Source organism: Marmota marmota, unplaced genomic scaffold (genome assembly GCF_001458135.2).
Source record: "Marmota marmota marmota unplaced genomic scaffold, marMar, whole genome shotgun sequence".
NCBI lineage: Eukaryota > Metazoa > Chordata > Mammalia > Rodentia > Sciuridae > Marmota > Marmota marmota.
Genome location: NW_025999983.1, coordinates 6,648,855 through 6,661,707, shown reverse-complemented (window position 1 = coordinate 6,661,707; position 12,853 = coordinate 6,648,855). Strand labels below are relative to the sequence as shown.

The 12,853-nt window shown below is 51.3% G+C and overlaps 1 protein-coding gene across 2 annotated transcripts in view; it reads right to left on the bottom strand.

The window, feature by feature from the left end:
* The window catches only part of Prkn (parkin RBR E3 ubiquitin protein ligase), a 1,173,661-nt gene that overhangs the window by 42,685 nt on the left and 1,118,123 nt on the right, over positions 1-12,853 (bottom strand). The window lies entirely within an intron of this gene.

Genomic DNA, 12,853 nt, shown 5'->3' with positions numbered 1-12,853 from the left:
TTAGTGAACTCAGAGCCCACGGTGGGGCTCAAGGGTACAATGATGAGCCGGACTCCAAGGCTGCGGTCTTGGGTGTGACGGTTGGAGAGGCTCCACTCTGACAGGGCTCAGAGTTGTTGGAAAAGGGAAGAAGATGAGGAAGAAAGAGAATGAAGATGATAGGAAGAGAGGGTTAGGAGCAGACGTAAAGCTCCAGAGAAAGTCAAGGCCTGGGAAATCCAAATGCCCTTGAAGCGTTACGGCTGCTAAACAAGGTGGGGATTGTTCTTGAGGCAGACTCCTGGGCACAATTGCTGGTGAGAGGTCGTGCGGGGAGGCCCTGCTCCAACCCTGCTCTTCCTAATGGACCGTTCTCCCAGCAGGAGACCCTCTGGATCAGGGGAGGCCTGGATCGCCACGTCAACAGGGGCCTCTGAAACATGAACTCAGAGGAAGCCCCAACACTGGTCCCAGCAGTGATCCAGGAGTCCCCAGACCAGCAGCCTCAGCACCACCTGGGACCTGGGAGACAAGTGGAATGGCACCCGATGCCCAGGAGCACGGGGTCAGGATCTGCATGTCAACACGATCACTGTGACCGAGGTGGGGAAACTGCTCTAGCTCATTCATGCTGCCCAAAGTCCCTGAGTGCCCACCCTGGGCCAGGTGCCCAGGGGTCTGCACAGAACTACGACGTAGTCATAGGTGACCACTCCCAGGCCCCCAGGAGCCACCATCCCATCCCACCCTGCTTCCACAGGCACGTCCTGCGTGCTGGGCGAGTGCTGCTGCCTGGGTGCTCTCCCACCACAGAGTTCGCTTGGCCACAGCCTCCTTGTGTAATGGACCTGAGGTCCTGTGGGAGCACAGGGCATGAGTGGGAGGACAAGGGGGGACAGGGACAAGGACAACTATGACTGCCAGGGAGGTGCCAGTCCCGGGGGGTTTCAGGGAGGGGTGGCAGTTCTTCCTCTGGACCCTGGAGTTGGGGTACACAGGGGAGTAGGCAGCTGGGGTGAGGGACTAGGGCTAGACAGGGTCAGGGCTGGCAACCAGCTATGGAACTGTGGTGTGACGGGGGCTGTAGGACCAGGGCTGTGGTGTGGACGCTCAGCCAGGCTGAGCCAGCTGCCTGGGGCAAGAGGAGCCCAGCACCACGCTGTGTGGCCCAAGTGCACCAAGAAGCCTCGAGCACCCCTGTGTGGCTAATTAGTGTCCTGTGACCACCAAGGGGCTAATGGTGTCCAGCCACGGAGCCAGAGAAGACAGTCGCTAAGGAAAGCACTTTTGGTCTTGGGAGAGCATTCCTAACAGAACCGGGCCACAGTGGTAATTCTGCACCATTTCATTCTTTTGATCTTAACACTTTTGGTGAAAGGACACGGAATAGAATGGCTCTGTCCAACTGATACAATGATTAAAAATGTTTTTGTAGCTACAAAGAGGAAAAAGAAAGCGGTGGAGTGACTTAAATTAAGTCACTTAAATTCAAAGTCGTATAATTTCAACATGTCACCGATATGAGCTGGTTACCAAGTTACTTTGCCTTTTTCACTCTCAAGCTTTGGAAATCCTGTGCACTTGCGAAATGGCTCCATTTGGACCAGCCCCATTCCACGTGCTCAGGAGCCCAGTGGACAGTGCAGAGCCACTACTCCAAGGGCTGCTCAGATCATGAAGGTGGTCAGTGAAGGTATCACAGGACAAAAGAAGAGAACACCTTCAACATTTCAGAGGTAAGTAGGGACATCAGGAAGGTTAGAAAAACCACAAGTGCTTTAATGATTCTAATTATTTAAATTCAAAGTTTTGTTTCCCTCCAATGATGGCTGCTCTACTTCAGCCTTTGGGAGAGTTGAGTTCCGTTTTGTACCGATGGAGGAAGGAACTTCAGGGTACAGAAAATGAGTCAGATTAAAGAAAACAAGGTGTAACTGTCTACAGTGAGAACATAAGATTCTTCCTGCCACACACTCTGAGCCATTTGTTCAAGAAGCGCAGACAGGAAGAGCTGTTTGGGGTTATCTGTAACCTTCACTGCGTCTCTGGGTGTCTGCTGTTCCTGCTTGTTCACTCTGTCAAATCTTGTACCAAGGATAGATAGCGGCCAGACCATTCATCACAGGCAGACTGTGCTCAGAGCACACTGCAGAGGAGGGTGACGGTCTCCAGCAGCACCCTTCCTTATGGGGTTGCTAACAAACGTGCCATCAGGATCTGTCCGTGTTCACCTTCGACCCCGGTTATGGCAGGCTCTCCATTTAGCCAACCCAGAGGTTTGGGTTAAAGAGTTGCTTCCAGGCGTAAAGGCCTGGGAGCAGAAAGCCTCGCACGGAGCAACTGGACTTTCATTTGTGATAGCTAAGGCGGCAATTCTTCAGCACTTGAGAATTAATTTGGAAGGTTGTTAGGATTGGGATTTCACCCTTGAAGGGAAGAACACTCTAAGGCAAGAAGCTGACCCAGACCTCCAGAACGTCGACTCCTTCCCGTGCCTGTCTCCAGGGGAAGTTAGCAGGCCCCGGGCATCTGCATTACCGAGGGCTCTGCTGGAACTCAGGGTTCCCTGCCCCAGGTCCTCTGCCCTACGTTGTATTCATGAGCATTCCAGTTTAAAGAGGGAGGGCAGCCACCAGAACCCCTGGGTCTGAGATGTCTACTCAGCCAGGCCTCCCTCAGGAGCTAAGCTGGCTAATGCTTCTGTTTGTGTTCTCCAGGCTCAGAGCAGGTCACAGCTGGGGCTGCTTAATAATGGCGGGATCCATTCCCATATTATCCTCCCTGGATATGCATCTCTGCCCTGCCTGCAGACAATGGTGGAAGCCAGAAACACTCACAGAGGGCTTGCCACCCAGGCCTTGGCCCATTCTGGACTCCGGGGCTCCTCTGGACAGCTGTTAGCACAAGATAACGCTGGCCGGGGTCCTGAGCAGGAGCGGAGGAGGCCCTTCAGTGACCTGAAAGCCTTATCTGCCAGCAGCACTCACACCTGCGGCATCGCTAAATTATAAAATAGAACTCAGACTTACACGACTCTCCCCCGCCTGTTGTCTTCCCTTTCCCCATCTTATTGCTTTGCTAAGGAGGTAGAAAGCAAACTAATTAAGGCGGCTAAAGAGCGGGACCTCCACTGCATTTCCCAGCTGCTGAGATAATGGCGGACCTCAGGTGAGCGAATGAGGTGCCATCCTCCGCGCGGCCTCCTCACTAATAGCTTTCTTGGTCCTTTAACATTACAGGGACGCTCATTTAGCCGAATGACAGTGACCAGGAAAGGGCCAGCGGCTGGCTGTGCAGTACCCCCTTGGTTTGCAGCCACAGGGCCACTAGCGTCTGGGTTGATGCTCTCTAGGGTGGAATAGGTCCCCTTTTCTTCCAGTAATGTCACCAAACAGGGTGGTGGTGGTGGGGGGGGCGGGGCGGCTAACATTATTCTATATTTTAAAAAATTGCCCAACAACTTGGATCACAACAAGCACAAATGGGCTTTCAGTGAATAATTACAGTGATCTAACTATTCGTTGAAATGCCATCCCTGTCTGTCTGTCTGTCTGTCTCTATGACTGGAATCAAGTCTTCAGAAGGCCAACGGCTCATCAAGGGGCCTATGGAGAAATGGCAAACCGCTCACCTCCTGGAGGGGCTGCAGTGCACAGCAGGGACCAAGCGCAGGGACGAAGGCCCAGGCCGGCCGGGCTTGGTCTCTGGGGAGCAGCTGCATCCTCTGCTCCTGAGCTGTGCTGCCCCTGCCCCTCTCCCAGCTTTGCTCAGCCGAGTGTGCTATAGCCACTCGGCTGTGATTCTCAATTCAGAAATCACCCCGGGAACCCCCTGAGCCCAGGCTAGGCTTGATCTTCTCTGGCATGTGCCCACTGCCCTGGACACACCCAACCTACTTCCCATCCCCCCCCCCGCACTGTGTTCTCTTATATGCCACCCCACAACCTCGGGCTCCTTAGGGCCATCCATGTGCTCCCAGTGCTGCCATCCACCGCACACTAGGCCCTGAGGGGTACCTGGTAGGGTTGGCTCAAGGAGGGAGAGAGGGGGGACACAGGCACTCCTCTGTGACGATGGGCTGGAGCCACCACGGAGCAGGGGAGGGTCTGTGCTCCCAGCAGTGTGGCCACATTCCACAGCTGGGTGACGCTTGGGCTCTCGAAGGGCAAATAAGATTAATTAGGATGAGCACAGGACAGTCCTGCAAGCAGGGCCTGTGTGATCAATGCCCTCAAGCCTAGCTGGAGCCTAGACAGAGTAACTCATCTCCGTGGCCCCAATGGCTTCGGTAAATTGTAGCTAACAAAGATTCAAAATTGAGATGCTAAAAATGTGCCAGGACTTCCCTCTGTTGACATTATCGGCGATAACACATTTCCGTGACTCTGTGCAGAGAGTCTTTTCTGGAAAGTGTATCATGGTGTATGTCACTCATGGCACAATAACAAGAGTCAAAATGAAATATTCAGAAGGCTCTGTCTCTAAGCACCGAAGTCCTTGTTGGAAAGTGTCATGAAATGGCGCAGACGGCCACGCCTTCCCCTGTATCAAAATGGCGCAGACGGCCTGTATCGCTGTGCAGAACCCATCCCCCCATCAAGCCGGTAGCAACATCCTTCTGAAGAGCTGGAGAAGGCAGGTCACACATACTGGGATGGAATTCCAACAGAAATTCCTCACTGGGACGGCGGGACCTAAGTTCATCATTCTGCATCTCACTGAAGGCAGAGGAGTGACTAAATGACCACATCGCCCCCTGTCACCTGCTCCAGTGCTGCCCCTCTAACCTGAACACTGATTTACGTCCCCAAACATCTCCCAGGCCAAGGACAGACCGCAGTGGGCAAGAGCCCTTGTTGCACAGAGGCAGGATTTACAACTGGACCGGGGAGAAAAGCCATTCATTGTCATTTGCTTATGGACTTCTTTTTCAAGATCGTTACTCATTCATGGCAGCTGCAGTGGTGACCTAGTTCCTTGACCCGGCAGTGGCCGCTGTGTCCACGACGCTCCTGGCTGGCGTTCTGGGCTGCACAGGGAACCCGGGCCCGTGGGCGCTCAGTGCCAGGCGGCTCGGGTTCCATCTCGCATCCTCTGACAGCTGAGGAGGTTGTGCCAGAGACAAGGAGGAGGGTCATGTGCACATCTGCACCAGTCCTTCAACGGTGGCAGTTCAAACAGTGCCTTAAAAGTTGGACTTTTACTCCCATGAATTTTGAAAAATATCATTTTCTTTGCTGAAGAGGAAAGTCAAATTGGTTTCATGTATCTAAAATCAACACATATCTGACGTGCGTTTGGCACTGGGAACAGACCCAAGTAGAGGGATGGTAGCAAGTGGTCTGTGGACTGGCGACCTTCTGTCCACACCCCCCCCTTTATATATACTTGAAATTTGACCTTACATGAGTCTTGGTTTATGACTAAGTCTTTCCACTAATTTTCTAATTATTTTAAAGCAGTAAGGTTTTATCGGATGCTTCTGAAAGGAACCTGGAGCCTCCATTGGCACATGTCAGGTATTTTACTCAAATCCACCCAAACGTAAGGTGGGCCGCTTCCAAGTTCTTCTGGAGAGCGATGTCAGCTTGACACATACATGCCTTTTAAGTGTTAAATCACATGACTTGGCAGGAACTTCTCACTCTGTCCTCCCGAGCCGTGTCGTAAGCTGGCTTCCTACTCAGGGTGACACAGATCTGAGTGCCGTGGCTCTCACGTCCTGGCAGAGTGCTTTCTGAATCAGCACTAGCCCAGAGGAAGCGGGATCCAGGCTAGTGTCAACGTCATGAGGTCAGGGGGCTGTTCCTAAGCTCCCTCTACCCAGTGCTTTCCAAGCTACTCAGGCCAATGGACTCTGCCTTCATCCTGTCCTTCTTGCTGTGGCTTGTTCCTGCCCAACTGTGCTCCACACCGAGTCGCGCTCCCTGATCCACTGCAAATCTGTCATTGCTTTCCAGACAATGAATTACGATGTCACCCCATTGCATCTTCACTGAAGGTGGGAATAGGGCTGGCCCTAAGGAAGGAAGGGATCCACACAGGGCCGCCAGTAAGGACACGCTTTCCCTGCTGACTTGGAGATGCTGTGTTGACCCTAGGTTTGGGTTCACTTGGTATTTCCTATCAAATGGAACTTTAGAGGAATATAATTAAGATTTAATTTTAGGATCACCAAGTTGTATTTATGTAAAAATTGGTACAGTGAGCATGCCATATTAAAAATTCTTTATGTTTTTATGTTTTACAATTTTTTTTTGCACCAAGGAAGAGTCATACTCTATGTGGAAAAATAAAGTCATACCAAAATTATTAAAATTTCTAAGAACTATGCTAAGGGTAATTATTAGTGCATCGGAACTGTGGGAATGCACTAGCTTGATGACCAAGACATGAAACTTCCTTTCATTTGGCAAACGTGAAAAGAGGGGTGGTGTGGGGAAGTAGCAAAGCCACCTTGTGGGAGGGTCTGTACGTGGGACAACTACTCCCGGGAGGCAGCTTGCCAGGACTGGAGTGCCTTAATTCTAAGATGGCATTAATTGCAAAAGGCACCTTCAACTTAATAACAGCTTGACAAAAGAGAGGAAGGAAAAAAGTTACCACTGTAGACATCCACATCTATTTAAAACATCGTGCTAATTTCAGGAAGGTTAAGACACAAAAAGACTCTTCTTATGGCCGAGCAAATGCTTTGTGTGCAAAGCCTTAAAAACATGCACATCCTTTGGCCCTTCTAGAATTCTTTTCTAGAGAAAAATCAGGAATGTAGCAAAAATCAGGCCATAGAATAATTATTGTCATTCTGTTAGGTAAGTTATTTAAGCAAATCATGTTGTGTCCTCATTAATGATCATCATTAAATGTGGCATTAGGGAAATTATAAAGGTGTTTGTGATGCTATTAAGGGTAAAAAAACTGGTAAAAACCCATAAACCCATTTCTGTTAAAAAAATGTGTGTGTGTGGATATAAGAAGTATTTAGAAAGCTCTATAGCAATGAATCAAAAATCTCACCTCCAGCTACATGGGATGATGATTGCTGTGTTCTTTTTCTCCACCCTGCTTAAGTTTTTGACATTGCTAGTGAGTATGCTTTGCTTTTGTAATAATAAAATCTCTTACATTTTCAAAAGGAGGGTGTTTTGGTCCAGTCTTAGCTGGGTTCTCAGGCGCAGCCCCAGAGGGTGCCCTGTGGGGAAGGAGGACTGGTGAGTGCAGGGAGGACCTGAGGGGCGCAGACGCTGCTGTGGGAATCTTGGCAGGAAAGTTGGCAGAGTGTATATATATATATATTTTTTTTTTTTTTTGGTATCTTTACAGTGTCACTTGAAGTCATTCAGAGTATTGAAAAAGAATCCAGAGGTGTCATGCACCGTGACAATGCTTCCCATTGCTATCTTAAAACAAAATATTAAGAAATGGATCAAGAAATCTCAACCAAAATGGACTGACCTTTACCCATTTACATATTACCCCAAAATATAGGTGGTGAGCGTGCAGCGAGTCTTGCCGATGCTGTGTGGGGGAAGTCGATTTTTCAATCACTGTGGCTTTGTGGTTGGAAATACACTTCAGTACTACAAGCATTTTGGACAGAAAATCTCTGAGACTATTAGGCCATTATGTGTTCTCTCGTGTGCCAGGTTAGAATGGCCATATGGCTCCTGCAGTAGGATCTTTGAGAATAAATTACAAAATGGCACACAAAAATGAAGCATGCAGACACTAACAGATGAACCCCCGTGGAGAAGGACCCAGTCCTGATGTGGCCCCTTTCTAAGGGCAGAGATGAGTGGCATTCACATCAGGACCATGTCTAGTTCAAAGGGAAGTCGTGTGCTTGCTGGATATTTTAGGTTGCTGGAAGGTTCCCCAACCTCGGCATGCTCTTTTGCAATAAACAGCAGTTCATGGAATAAGGGTTTAAAAGCCCATAGGAAAGGATGCGCTGCAGACCCAGCTCTGCGCAGTCCAGCCCCCATCCCGCCACAGCCCGCGGTGCCGGCGCCGTGTGCTTCAGAGCTTGCTCTTCTTTCTTTACCAAGATTCTCACAGCTGCCTTAGATCAACAAAGCTAAATCTGAGTGGTAGATCCCTCCTCATGAAGTTTACCCTGGCTTGCTTTTCAGCTGAGAAGCAGAATTGAAAAATATTTCAGGGAGTATTTGCAACAGGAAGATTAAATTCTGTCTTATGTGAATGTTGAATCAAGTTGCTAAACTGGGCACTGATGACCTTTCTGGTCCCCATGCCAGGATTGAAAACATGACAGGCACAGGTTCTGGGCGCACTGTGGACCTGCTGGGTCAGCAGCTTGGCGCTTCAATGTCTGCTGCCCTTGAAGCAGTAGATGGGGAAGACATCTGGCACCTGGCTTGGGCAGCCAAAGGGGCCCAGGGCGTGAGGGAGGGAGGGNGGAGGGAGGGAGGGAAGGAGTGGGTCTAGCCTGGTACCTGAGGAGGTGGCCGGCTGTGTCCTCCTTCAGCCTGTGTCTGGGAGCAGCAGTTTGTGCAGATGCTTCTCCAAGTCCTCCTCTTACCTACTGTGCCCTGTTCTGTTTCAGTCAAGGAAAAAGAAGTCCCAGCTGTGAGCAGCAGCTCTGCCTTTCAGTGAGACTGGGGGCCCAGTACTCACTTCTCGTGGGCTGCAGGTCTGAGCTCCCCGACTGCTCCCGCACACTGGCTTCTGGCTGCCAAGGACCTGCTGTGGGCCCAATGCTCTGAGAAGCCCTGGGTCCAGGCTGACCATCCACTCAGCAGCGAGGTGAACTGTCCCTACACATGAGTCCTTACTGTGGACCACACGGTTCCTTCCGTGGCAGCAGATGGAGTGGAGCGGGGCACCCCAGCCGGGAAGCGTGGGAGGGAATCAGTGGAGAGGATTCAGTCGGTGATTGTGAGAGGCAGGGAAAAGTGCCATTGGAAAGACATCATCCGTTCTCAGGGAAATGGCCTGTGAAGGTCTAGATGGCGTTGCATCAAGCACAAGCAGAATGTTTAAGCCTCAGGACGATTCAAGGATTCTTAAAACAAAGTGATGGGGCTTATCACCTCCACGTGAGAAAGGCAGACAGTGCGGCACGCTCACACCTCCCGGTGTCCAGCAGGAGGGCTCATCCTGGAGCCCACTTCTTCACATGGAAGAAGGCAGAGCACGCACACAGCTGGCCCCTGACTGATTTTATTGTGCAGATCAATAAGTTAATACTGTAAGTGATAATACAAACAGGGCACTTTTTCTAGGGCACTTGTAAGCTCTGGTTTCATTGCGAGGCAGGATTTATTCTCTCTGTTTTGCTGATGAGACCCCAGAGACCCTCCTTCAGAGAGTCTGGGTACCATGGCGACAGCCTGACTGAAGAGATCGATATGGCTGCTGCGGACCTTGACGAGGCCTGGAACCGAGTCCTTCCTTCGCATGTTCATTCATTCAGCAAAAGCTGATTAAATATCAACCAGGGGTCCCTGTGACGTCTGCTGGACATGGGACGGGGGTCAGAGGCTCTCGCCTGCCTCTTACCACGGTGGGACTGGAGTATCTCAGGGACCGAGCTGAGTACAGGCAGCGAGTTAGGCTTCTTTGGAGATTTATTTACCTTTTCTGGACACAAACATCACCAGGAAGCCAGGGATGAAGAGGTCCAAGGGAGCACTGCCCGAGGGCTGCAGGGAGGGCCTGGCTAGCTTGTCTCTGGACAGCGGCCTCCAGGGCAGGGCCTGGAAGTTTCCACCTCAGGCACTTTCTGTCCCACTGCCAGGGACATTTCTCTTTCCAGTGGAAGAAAGGTGATTTGAAATTCATGTGTATCTCACAGGAGAGGGAGTGGGGTTTGAGCAATTTGCCAGCACAGCCTGCCTAATAAATCACAGAAGGCCCAGGGAAGTGGCCAGCGGGGGCGGGAAGCCAAGGTGGGAACTGAGGGAAAAAGCAGGGCTCGGGCCAGTCAGGGGAGCAAATGGGCTGAGGGCAGGAAGTCTGGGTGGAACTGGCCACGCAGCGTCCAGGGCCACCTGTGGCCTAGCCACCCACAAAAGGCCAGGGCTTTCTGGTCCCAGCCTCCCACGTTGCTCAAGCTGAGGAGGGAGCCGCATGGTCATTCTAGGGACCAGGAAAATGCCTCGGACAAACGAGACGTCCAGTCTCCCCAGCTCTGAGGAAGTTGGTTCAAAACTGCAATTTTTAATTAAAAGGAAAACTCCCGAGAGGAGAGGGAAGCTTTTACAGCGGAGGCAGGCCGCACGCGTCCCCCACTGCTCCTTTCTCTCTTTCCCGCTGTCTTAAGAGGAGTCTGGGCGGATGATCGAGGCAGTGGAGGAGGAAGGCAGGCAGCCCAGCCAGCCCAGCGGCCAGGCAGGGCTGCGTCTTCAGCACTGTTTCCTAGGACCAGTAGGGAGGGTCGGTGAGGGCAGAACATGGGGCAATTGTAACTTGCCGCCTTTGCTTCTTTGCTGCAAATGGCTCTCAGGAGCACAGCCTGTTAATTTTGCTTCTAAGTGCCGTGGAGGTGAGACGGGGACCACCTTCTGGATCTCCATGACAATCAGCACAGGAAGCTCTTTCCAGTCATCTCCCCAAACTCCCCAAACCTGGGCGGTGTGCACCCTGGTGTCTGTTCCGGCCTGGGGTGTGCAGTGTTCTGTTTGTCAAAGGCGGACGCCAATCTGTGGCCTCAGGAGCTCTACGAGTGACCTGCTAGGCCAGATTCTGCTTCGATGGCCTGAGGCCCACACACGTAGGTTTGCTGCCCCAGAAGGTCCTTGGCAGCCACCCCCAGCTTCAGCCTCAACCTTCTGAAATGCAAAAATGTGCCAAGATATTCTCCCCTCACCTCGTTGAAACAAATAACTGAGTATCAAAACCTCATTTAGGAGGCCAGCTGAATCATTATTTATTGATGTGTAGCCTCTTGGCCAAAACTTACTTTAAGAGGTGGAGAAAGTCAGGTGGTTAGGGCTTCATCCTGTTAAACTGTGATCTCTTCAGGACTTCACAATCACTTGAGAGTGTGGATCTTATTTTTTTTGAGTTTTTTACTTTTTATGGAGGAAGGTGATCTTTTCCTGAGGAAGCTGCAGCAAATTGCTATCCACGAGAGGGTGGTCTCCGTGGAGCAGGACGCATCTGAGCCGTGTGGGCACAGCCCTCCGCTGCCAAAGACTGCATTCTGTGCATGCTGGAAATCACGGGTTTCTGTTTTAAATACTCTCTTATCCTTCCCAGGAAATGAAGCTCATTTTGAAAAGGAGCTGAGTAAGGGAAGCATTTACTTTCTTCTACCTAAATGTACTCAGCCGCTGAGGGAGGATGCAGGGCTGGGCATTTTATAGGGTAATGAAACTGCCACGTCCCTGTGCCACCTGAGTCTTGGGTCACGATTTGCCTGTGAGTGTGTAACAAACATGACCCAAAGGCCAGGAAGGGTGCTGAGGTCCAACTGCAGGGCTGAGCTCAGAGCTGCGGGAGAACTCAGGCGACTCACCCAACATAACTGTCGCTGAAAAGTCACCGAGGAGTAGCGATGATGTAGCCAGTGAGATCTGAGAACTCACTGCTGCCGCTCATGCGGTTGGCTCTCTTTTTTTTCCCCCTAAACTCATTTTGTAGATGTGGAGAACTGAGACTCAGAGATTAAGAACCTTTTCAAGATCATGTAATTAGTAAGTGACTTAGCTCAGGCCCAGGCGAAGCCAGAACAGCTCTATGATAAGGGACAACCGTGGTACCCTGACATTCACTGAGCAGTCACTAAGTAGTAAGCACCGTGCTGAGCTCTTCCGTGAAGTAACCAAGTAGATCCGCACACCACCGACCCCCAGGTGCTGTTCTTCTCTCCAGCTACACACAAGGAAACTCAAACCCCAGAGGTGTGCCAGCTCCTTCCTGTCCACATGGGATCCTTCTGGAATTGTCACTTCCCTCAGATCTAAGCCTCCACAGATCTTGCCCCCAGGGTGGCCATGGTCCCAGGCCTGCTGGACTTACCCGACCCAGACCTTCCCAGCAGCCAGCACCGAGCAGGGCTGTCCTCCGTCTCCCTGCTCGCTCTCTCCAGAAGCCACGCAGTTTCCCCTCCCCTCACTGTCTCTTCCAGCCACACTAGACCATGCCCAGCACTTTGTCCAGCTGTGCCTTGGTTCTCCCCTCTGCTCACTGGTTTCACACGGAGGCCTGTCCTTCTCTCCCCAACCCAGCACTGCCGATGCCCCGCCTGGTTCTTCTCCACAGTGATCACCCTGCTCAGTGGACACAGCAGCACACTCTCCATCTCAGGGACACAGCCACCCTGGGAGTTGTGTGACTGCTTTCCTACCAGGATGGTGGGGTGGAGCAGAACCGAGTGGCTGCGGCTGCCCCATGTCCCCCAGATGACTTCTTGCCCTTTCCAAAAAGTTTGCGGGCCTGGCTCTAAGTCAGTGATCTCATCATCCACACGCTGTTCTTGGTCTGCTTCCCGTGCCAGGGTATAAACAAGTGAGGCCAGTGGTCTTTGCTTCTTTGGATCACTGCCATGTCCCATATTCTAGAACAGCACCAGGTGTGTCGTTGGCACCCAGCTCATATGTGTTAATTAAATGCATAAAAGAGATCAGAACCACTTCCCAGGCTCACTAGTGACTGGCCAGTTAGCTTCTGCATCTAAATTCAAACCCAGGCAGCCTGTCAGCTTTTGTAAATCAACAACTGTCCAATAATTCACCAAGCCCAGCTACAAATATAGAGACTCCTGCTTAGTTAGTGCCCTTCCCTCTACCCCGCTGCCTGCTGCCCCGTAGGACAAGCTTTCATATTGGCTCATAGTCATCAGAGAGAGAGAGAGAAAAGCCATTTTGAGCTTTTATTCTTACTAATTGCTAAGAGCCAAGTATATGAT